Source organism: Montipora foliosa, chromosome 11 (genome assembly GCF_036669935.1).
Source record: "Montipora foliosa isolate CH-2021 chromosome 11, ASM3666993v2, whole genome shotgun sequence".
NCBI classification, from domain to species: domain Eukaryota; kingdom Metazoa; phylum Cnidaria; class Anthozoa; order Scleractinia; family Acroporidae; genus Montipora; species Montipora foliosa.
Genome location: NC_090879.1, coordinates 2379332 through 2389331, shown reverse-complemented (window position 1 = coordinate 2389331; position 10000 = coordinate 2379332). Strand labels below are relative to the sequence as shown.

General features: G+C 40.1%; 1 protein-coding gene across 1 annotated transcript in view; it reads left to right on the top strand.

Annotated features, from left to right (window-relative positions):
- Positions 1-1547: 1547 nt before the first annotated feature.
- Positions 1548-10000, top strand: part of LOC137976039 (uncharacterized) — an 84612-nt gene continuing 76159 nt past the window's right edge. Inside the window, exon 1 of the mRNA XM_068823296.1 lies at positions 1548-1748. The gene's annotated coding sequence lies outside the window, so the exon portion shown is untranslated. The remainder of the gene's footprint in view (positions 1749-10000) is intronic.

The window sequence follows — 10000 nt, the reverse complement described above, 5'->3', positions numbered from 1 at the left end:
TTGTTGTGGAGGTGGTATGTTCTGGCTTGGGATGGTTTTGTTGTGTCCATCGATGATCTGTTTTATGTTTGGTGAACAACTATAACTTAGCTTAAGATTGTTTTTGTTAAACAGTTTTCTTAATTTATGGTTCGGTGGGAAGCACCTCTGGATCAAATTTCGAAATTCTCTTCCTATGTTGGTTTGAACATTTTTACTAAATGGTGGGTTGAACCAAATTATGTTTCTTTGCCTCTTTCTCTTGTGAGTGGTGGATTTTGGTGACTGCTGTGGTGGGGTGAATTTGAGGGTGTATGAATAACCGCTTTTCTGCAACGCTTCTTGGTAGGGCGGTGCTGCCTCTTTGAAGGCTTCCTCGTCTTATGAGATTTCAGATAATCTCTTGTTAATTGCCTCAGAGATGTTCTTTATTATGCAAGGGGGATGGTTAGATTTGCTGTGGACATAGAGCGGAGTTGTTGCAGGCTTCGAATATGGCTTGTACTTCTCAGTGATTAAGTCTAATGTTACGTCAAGGAAATTTACGACCTTTTTGTTGGCCTCAACAGTAATGCGTAGGTTGTTTTTGGCGAACACTTTGCATATTTCTTTTTTGATTTTTTCGATTTTTTGTGGGGCTTGGTCGATTACTGCTAAGCCGTCATCTCTGTAAAGCCCAATTTCCATGCCGTTAGAAATTGCTTTAAGCTGCGAGAGAATGTAGATCCCTACTAATTCACACGTTTCAGCTCCATCATAACTACCCATGGTGACGTCGAAGAGCGTACCAGTGTTTCTCTTCTGCCAAGGGTTTCCGTTGTTGAAAAGAAGGGATTGTTTAGCTTGTAAGATTATGTGACGATCATCATCTGAAATGGTCACATAATTGGCTGCGAAGTCAAGGGCACGCTGGAGTAGTGTCTCTGATATGGAGGGGTAGAATTCCACTACATCGAAGGTTATGAAAGCACACCTCTGTTTGTTAGGCAACTGTTTGAACCATTGCAGCACAGAGGAGGTGTTTTTCCACTGGTTTACTCGCGTGACGTTCAGCAGTTTCTTGTTGATACTGTCGATTTACATTATCAACTCCGTTGATAAACCAAATTTTTGTATAATTAATCTGCACGTTGGTTTATTCTCAAAATTGTCCTTGTGGTCTTTTAGGGTGATAAAAGCTTCTTTTGTAACGGTCGTTTCGACGCGGTCGTCAATACGGAGTTTCTCGGTGATTGTTTTCGCTTTCACATCAATTTTGTTTAATAGGTTATACTCTGCCTTTTTGTAGGTCTTTGTGATGTTGTCATGCAGGAGCTGATTGTACTTGGTGGCTTCCAATTTGTAAAAGTTCGTGGATTTATCGGCCTTTACAAATAGGCGGTTGTCCCTTTTAATTGATTTGATGTCTTCATTGAGGTCTTTTTGGAACTGACACTCAATATTCTTGAATTTGACCTTTTGGATGATCTTCATCATGCCATCCTCAAACTCCTTTAACTCCTCAATGACAGGGGGGTTGTTTCTTGTTTTGAAGCCGAAAGTTTCTTTCTCTGGTTGTTGGTTTGGGTTTAAATTCAGGTTTAAAAAGTGTTGAGCCTTCCATCTCATTCTGCACAGGAACTGCTCAGTCTTGTCGAAAAGCTGCCGGATGTATTCTTTCTTCGATGCGACAGGGATGTTCTTGGTTGAGTAGTTGAACGAAACACGTTCCATGTTTGGATGTTCAGTAGCACAGTGCTCGACAAATTAGGAGCTTGATATAACTTCAGGTGAGTTCCACACTGATAAATCCAGAATAGTGCTAAACAATAATGGAGCGGTAATAACAATGTTTTTCTACTCAATATAGTTTCATATGGACTTTAATACAGGTCTGTTTCATAGACCAACAAGGAGTTGGACCACTCATCAGTTAAATTCCATGTACACTGTAGCATCGCTGGGGTTTGTATACATCAGTAGCGTGATCGTTACAAGGTTCAAACTTGAAAAACAATAGTAAAAAAGCATTTGTAAATTTATGATTGGTTGTTGAGGATGCGATTGAACCTAAGGAGAAAATTTCGCTTGTGCCTGCAAGTCGATACGAGTTCATTACGTTTGTTGAGCGTTGCCATGTCCGGTTTATATAGAATATAGAATTTCTCGGTACTACATAGATTACATCGTTTAGTAAGGTTGCTATAAGATTTGGCCTTGGCTACAATTTTCCAGGAGATTGCGAAGTCTTTCTTTTGATGTTTTAGCTGCCATAGATGTTTGCTCAGTTCGGTGTCATTCTTTTTGCTTTCGGTGTCATTCTTGTTTACATTCTTCGGTGTCATTCTTTTTTACATATATATATATATATATAAAACCCCTGAAGAGTGAAGCGATTCACGAAACAGGCTTGTCGGGAAATGTAGTTGCGTCCTTTTTTCCTCTTAAAATATATATATATATATATATATATATATATATATATATATATACATAAAGTGAAAGATTAAAGAGGACGCATCGATTCTCTGTTACTCTGAGTTTCGCGCCTAAGCGCTCGTCAGACAGACCGCAAGCGGACCACAATCAGAACGGACTAGAAAGGATATCACACGAGAATTTAAGACACAAGGACTGAACATTTCTATAAGTACAAACTTAAAAATCTGCAACTTCCTCGACGTCACCCTAAACCTCACGGACAGAACCCACTATCCATACAGAAAGCCGAACAACGAAACTCTCTACATCGACAGCAACTCCAACCATCCGCCTACAATAATAAAACACCTACCTGCAGCCATCGGCCGACGAATCTCCGACATTTCCTCAACCAAAGAACTCTTCAACAAAGCCAAACCACACTACGAAAGTGCACTTAAACAAAGTGGACACGACGAAAAATTAATGTACACTGAACGCAAGAAACCTGTAACTCACACCGCACAGAACAGCCGCAAGAACAGACAAAGAAACATAATTTGGTTTAACCCGCCCTACAGCATGAACGTACAGACAAACATCGGCAGAGAGTTCCTGAACCTCGTCTGCAAACATTTTCCGAAAAATCACCGGTACAACAAAATCTTCAACAAAAACAACATAAAAGTCAGTTATAGCTGCACAGACAACCTGCAAAGCATAATTAAGAAGCACAACAGAAAAATCCTCCAACCAAGCAAGACACCCCCCACGGAAAGCAACTGTAACTGCAGGAAGAAAAACGACTGCCCTCTGAAAAACAACTGTCTGACCTCAAGCGTCGTCTACAACGCCAAAGTAGCAACAGAAAGCGACCCCATCGGAAAGAACTACATTGGACTAACAGAAGGAACTTTTAAACAACGTTACACGCAGCACAAACTTTCCTTTCGGAACAGAAACTATTCAAACAGCACGGAACTATCAAAACATATCTGGACACTCAAAGACAGCAACACCAATTTTACAATTAACTGGAGTATTTTAGCGACCGCCCCGGCGCGAAACTCAGAGTAACAGAGAATCGATGCGTCCTCTTTAATCTTTCAATTTATGTATACTTAGCTCTGCTACCACAGCATTGAGCACTTTACGCCAAAATTGACTCGACCTCCACATTTATATATATATATATATATATATATATATATATATATAACTGCAGACAGTACTGTTTCGGCCTTCTGGGCCTCATCAGTGCAGTGCTGATGTCTGGGATGGAGGTTAAGCTTATAAACCCACCCCAAATGTCCCACACATGTGGTACATCTAAGCCATGCCAGAGTGCTCAAACTAGCGAGCTAGTGAGCATGCGCAATTGCTAGCGGCAATATATATATACATATATATATATATACATCTTGAAGGGGAACTATGAAAAGCGTGAAAAGCAACGGGCCAAGAATCGAGCCTTGAGGTACACCATAAATCAGATTTCTTGTAGATGATATCATTCCATTAACAGAAACTGTCTGAGATCTAGCACGAAGATAGAAGGAGAACCAGCGTAAGACGATACCATCAAAGGCAAAATATGAATGCAAATGGGATAAGAACACGTCATTATCGAGAGTGTCAAATGCGGCTGAGACATCCAAGAGAACCAAAACAACATCGTTACGAGAAAAAAACAACTTTAAATTATCGTTCGTGACCCGTAGGAGGGCTGAACATTTCAGTTGAATGATGTTCGCGGTAAGCCGATTGAAGTGACGGAAACAAGCCATTAGCTATGAGTCAGAATAGCAACAAATTTTTCAGTAACTTTACTCAAGAAAGCAATGTTCGCAAGGGGTCGAAAACTCTTAAATTCTTCCTTGTCCTGATCAGCATTCTTAAGTTTTGGGTGAAGTACAGCTTTCATGAGTATGTCAGGAAAACAACCGCTGGTCAGTGCTGAGCCCAAATACTGCCTGACAGGCGACAGTACGTCCAAATGGTGCTTTACTTCTGAAGTAGAAATTGGGTCGAGACTAGAGGTTTTGCTTGATAATGACATCACAATATCATTCACAGAAGTGTCCAAGGGAGTCTGAAACTCATGAAAACTACAAGACAGCTGTTTCTCCTCAGTCGACTAAGTTGAGGTAGTAGGAGTAGAAAGGCCAGCACGAATACCATTAACCTTGTTAATAAAAAAAAACACTGAAGTCTTCAACCAATTGGTGCAAAGACTCAGGTAGGCAGGGTAATGTTCTTAACCTGTCAATAGTACCAAATAGCTGATTACGGTCTGTGTTTTCAATTATCTTTCGGTAGTAGTTAGACATGGCGCAGAATCCCATTGTCTTTCGCGACATGTACTTACAGTTCTCAGATTATGAAAGCGCGGCATAATAATTTGCATGTCTAGAACTTGTCGGTTGTGATTGGTCAACACATTTAGCTTTGAGAATACTTGAGTCTCTTCGCAGATTTCAGCTGCTGTCAATCAAACGGTTGAATGCGCAAGGTAAATCCCAAGGTGCAATACAGTTAACAATAGCGCACTAATTAAAGGCGGACCGGTCTCTTCACAAAGCGTTTTGCGAATTCGTGTACCGCGATATCTTTATTTGACTTACATGTAAAAGGCTAACCAACTCCCGATGGTAAAAATGTTTTCTGAATTATCGAAATAGTTTCACGTGGAGAGGCAGAAGTGACTTCTGCCTCTCCAATAAAGAATTATACCTTTCACATTGATCACGATATAACTGATTGTCTGTTGTAAGACCGGATTTCCGATATTTCCGTTCAAGGCGGCGCTTCTCGCGCTTTTCAGCGCGAAGCTCGTCATTGAACCATGTTGCGTATGGACGATGTTTCACTCTCCTAGTTTGAACTGAAGCGTGGTCATCATAAATCTGTTCCAGGGTGGTGTTATATTTAGACACAAATTCATTAAGATCCACGTTATCCAATTCAGCGTGAAGGCTGTTGCTGAAAGAGTCAGCAATATCACGCGAGAGCTTTTCGTGTCCTTTATAGAGGATAATAAAAAAATCGAATGAAATAAGCACTCACTCTATTGTTAAAACTATAGTGTAAAATGAAAGCTTTATCTAACTGATTAAAAGACGCTCTGGTGAGTCAAGATTAAATTTTAGTCTCCTGGTTGTATGACAACCTTGTCAATCATTAATTCGCTTTGTATATATTTTGTGTGAACTCAAATGAATAGGGAATTTAAGATCTACAACGGCGACGGTCGACCGTCACCTTAAAATATAACTTGGCTCTATCATAAGTCTTTCGGGATTATTCAGTCTCGTTCACGTCCTACAATGTGGGCAAAGTATCCTAAAAATAAATTGGTACGAGCGGTTTTAAAGTTAAAATAGAGAATGAAAGATTCTATGTTGCGTGCTTACGTTGTCGTCAAAACTTCAAATTTAGTGATTTCACGTCGTCGTTATGCAGAGGACCGCTGAGATACTTGCTAAAATCCGTGCTGCACGTGCAGCACGATTACTTATGCTCTTTTAACCAATGATATTATTGCTTTGTGGCGTTGTCGTAGTCGTAGCCGTCGTCGTTTCTTAAATTCCCTAATAATACATTTTCGACGGACAAGCTCGCGGCTTCGAATGAGCACAGTATTCTTGGTTCCAGTGAAAAGTCTTCTTTACCAGGTATACCTAGCCTTTCCCTTCGTGACGGTGAAAACACATCGTGGGTTTCAACTAAGGGGTTGGGAACTACATCAGCTTAGTCTAACGGAGCAAAGGCTCCCAGGCCCACTTGTAGAAAAGCCTTACAAGCCTTAGTTTTTCATCACCCCTCCGACCTCCTCCAGAAGTCGTCCTTCAGAGGTGTGATGTAAAAACACATGCTTTTGGGCTTTAAAAAAGTTTCGCCGAACTGAGCCTAGCTTGTGCTCTTTGCTGCTCATGAATTTCATATGCCACATGTCAAAGCACATTCTGTTGATTCTGTTGTATTCGAAACAAACTATCTGACAAATTTTGCTCACTAAGTTTATATATTTAAAAAAATATATATTTACAAAATTTGTAGAGAATAATAAAAAAAAAATCAAATGAAGTAAGGACTCACTCTATTGTTAATGCGATATTGTAAAATCCAAGCTTTTGGCGGTGTATGTGATGATAATGGCGCTCACTTACTAGATCTTTTTCGTTTTATTCATATTCCTCTTCATAGCTACACTTCATTATACTTATAGAAGTTTTACATGCTTACCATCGGCATTTATAAAATAATTAGGATAGTACGCGCACTCTCATTGGGCAATTGCTGTGTTTAGATAAGAGTATGGAAACACGGCTGTGACATTACACGAATTTTGATTGGTTATGTATTGTCAGACGCGCGTTTTGATTGGCTGGTAGGAACTATGAGCGTGTATCAAGAAAATCTGTTTCAATCAAGAAGTAAAATATCTGCATTTTCCTTCATTTGTCGAATTATCTTTGAGGAATATTTTATAAAAGCAATAGAGGACTTTTTCCCGTGTTTCCATAGCCTTAGCTAAACACTCGGGGGAGTTGGGAGATTTCGAGACAGTTACGCAAACCCTCGACTGCGTCTTGGGTTTGCATAACTGTCTCGGATTCTCCCAACATCCCCCTCGTGTTTAGATGAGAGTATGGAAACACGGAAAACATCCTCTATTGCTTAATTATAGCCCGGTTTCCTTAAAACAGTGTGAAGGGAACTATCGTTCTGTGGATTTCATTTGGTTAACTTAAAACCAATAAACGCGTATGCAGAGTTCAATAAGTATTAGAGAAGGTTATGCACAACGTTTACGCCAAACGGCAAACGGAGTGAAATTAAGGTTTTCTCATGTTAACTTGTCAAGTAAAGCTATGATCCTCGCAGTTATGGATGCAATTTTAACAATTGCGTAAAAAAGCCTGAAAAATTCAGGACTTCAACGGGGTTTGAACCCGCAACCTCGCGATACCGGTGCGACGCTCTAACCAACTGAGTTACGAAGCCACTGACGTTGGGAACTGGTCATTTGTTGATTCTAATTTTTCCGTGAGAAATGAATCAATGAGAGAAATGATATATGAAATGAATGATATACTGAACTGCGGATATGAAATCAAGTAAAGCTATGATCCTCGCTTTGTCTTTTTTGATCCTCGCCTTGTCTCGTTCCTTTGAGAAGTTGCTTTATACATGGAGCTAACAGGACAGAAATGAGCTAATATCAAGCAGGGTTTTTTACATATTTGGCAACAATTTCACTCTTTTATGATAAGCAGGAGCCTGACTTTTCCCGTTGGCCGTAAACGTCATGCTTAACCTCTCTATTGTTTCATTGATCAATTACCCGAATATAATATTGAAAAGACCCACCTGCAATCCCACTTGTTTCTTTTTTGAGACAAAGACAAAATAAATGTTACTGATATTACTGGTAAGTGATAAGTTCTGATCACCAGTAATAAGAGTTTACTACAGATGATCCCCTACCTTTGTAACAGCTGTTCAAAGGACGAAAGTTAATTTTAAAGGCTCTCACAACTAAACAGTGAAAGTAGTTGTCAGCTTTTCCTTTGCTTAAACTACGAGTATTTTAAAGCAAATGTTAAATTTGAATCACACAAATACCTCTTCAGTGTGAGATCGGATCAATATCATTCCACGCACCAAAAAGAAATCAAAAAGCAAAACACAGCGCTATTTATTCACGGAGGACGCGAAAACAGAAGACTTGACACTTATAGCCTGCGAGCAGGCCCTCCGAGGGACTGGGGTTGGGGGTAGAATGAGAGCCTGCCCGCAAGGCTTTGTATTCTGAATGTCGCGTCCAAATTTTGGACGCAAAATACTGATTGGCTGAAATGAAATTACCTCGTGACGTCACCAGTGACAAGCTCCGACAATAAGAAAGCCTCTTCGCTTCGCAGAGATGAGGTGGTCAGAAATGCGTCTGAGAAAATTGTAGAATGTTGCAATTTACCATAACTTTACATAATTAAAGGTCGGGCGACGCGATGCAATGGCTTCTCTACTGGAAGGAAGGAAGTTCTATCTCTGTTATCCACAGGATTCGGAAAAAGGCTTATTTCCCAACTGTTTTTCGTAGCGGCCAAAATACAACGAGGGCGACTTCATGTCACCGTGGTAGTTTCCTGTCCTCGACAAAGCATTATCGCTGATCACATTTGGACAAAAATGGACCTTTCGGCTGCCTCTGTTGCTGATTTAACGATAGAGAACGATAGAGGAACTCTACACGATTTTAGCAAGTATTTGGTTAAGCCGAAAAGGCGACTCCACAAATGATTGCTCGATCTCCTCGTAACTCCGCAAATACTCAATAAACCTTTGAAATAAATTGGTGAAGGTATTAGAATATTGTAATGTATGTAATGTCTTGATTCATTAAAATAAATTAAAAAACATAACCCCGCTTCGCTTTACCGAAATTTGGCATCAGTTGTGGTCGACGATTCTCACACAGAGGAGATGCGGTCAGGGAAAACGAATTTCTCTATTACGATTCCCGTCGTTTGAAGTTTGTGTGCTTAATTTTTCCCTAACGAACGAAACATTTTTCCCGCGGAAGGGACTTCGACGAATTATCGTAATGAATATTCAGCTACGCTTTACAGCATCAGCAATAGTTGTTATAGGCTTTTCTGGCGAAGTCTTCCTTCCTTTACAGTTTTTTTTTGAGTTTCTGCCTCGAGCAAATTGAAATACACAACGGGTGGCTTTCTGTTTTCTGTTCTTTTTTCAATGTTTACTTCGGGTGCGCGCTGATTCGCTAATTTTTGACAGCTCTCTCAGCGTGACATCAGGAGGCGGCATTCAAAATTCAAAGGGATGCGTGCAGGCTCTCCTTCTCTCCCACCGAGGAGAGAGAGCCTGCTCGCAGGCTAGAACTTTCCTTTTTCTCAAAGTTGTTTTGGTTAAAATTTAGAAGAAACTAGTTCCTCATAGCGAGAGTTTTCAAGTCAAACACACAATACCTCACATAATTATTAACTCAGTCACGGAAGTAATACTAACGCCACCAATATTTGAAAAGAGACAAAAAAACAATGACTTTTCACCATGGGTTCGTCCTGAATTGTTATTTTGGCAGTTATTGCTTACTGCCAAATTAAGCTATTAACAAGGCAGTCTGCAGATACAATCAAAGTGCAGTGGTAAAATATTTCGCAAAAGCTATCAAAAATGGGTCAAAAGGCGTAGAATATAACAACTCGAAGCTGGCTGGGTTTTACGGGTGTTATTAGTTTATTTCACTGATTAAAAGACGCTCTGGCGAGGCAAGATTAAATTGCAGTCTCCTGGTTGTATGACAGCCTTGTCAATCATTATTTCGCTATTTAAATATTTTGTGTGAACTCAAATGAATATTAAATTTTCGACGGACATCCCGAGGCTTCGAATGAGCACAGTTTTCTTGGTTCCAGTTAAAAGTCATACCAGGTATGCCTAACCTTTCCCTTGGTGACAGTGAAAACACACCGTAGGCTTAAACTAAGGGGTTACAGCCAATTTGGGAACTACAGCAGCTTAGAGCATAGACTTCAGGCCAAATTGTAGAAAAGCCTTAGAAACCTCATTTTACATCTCCCCTCCGACAGAG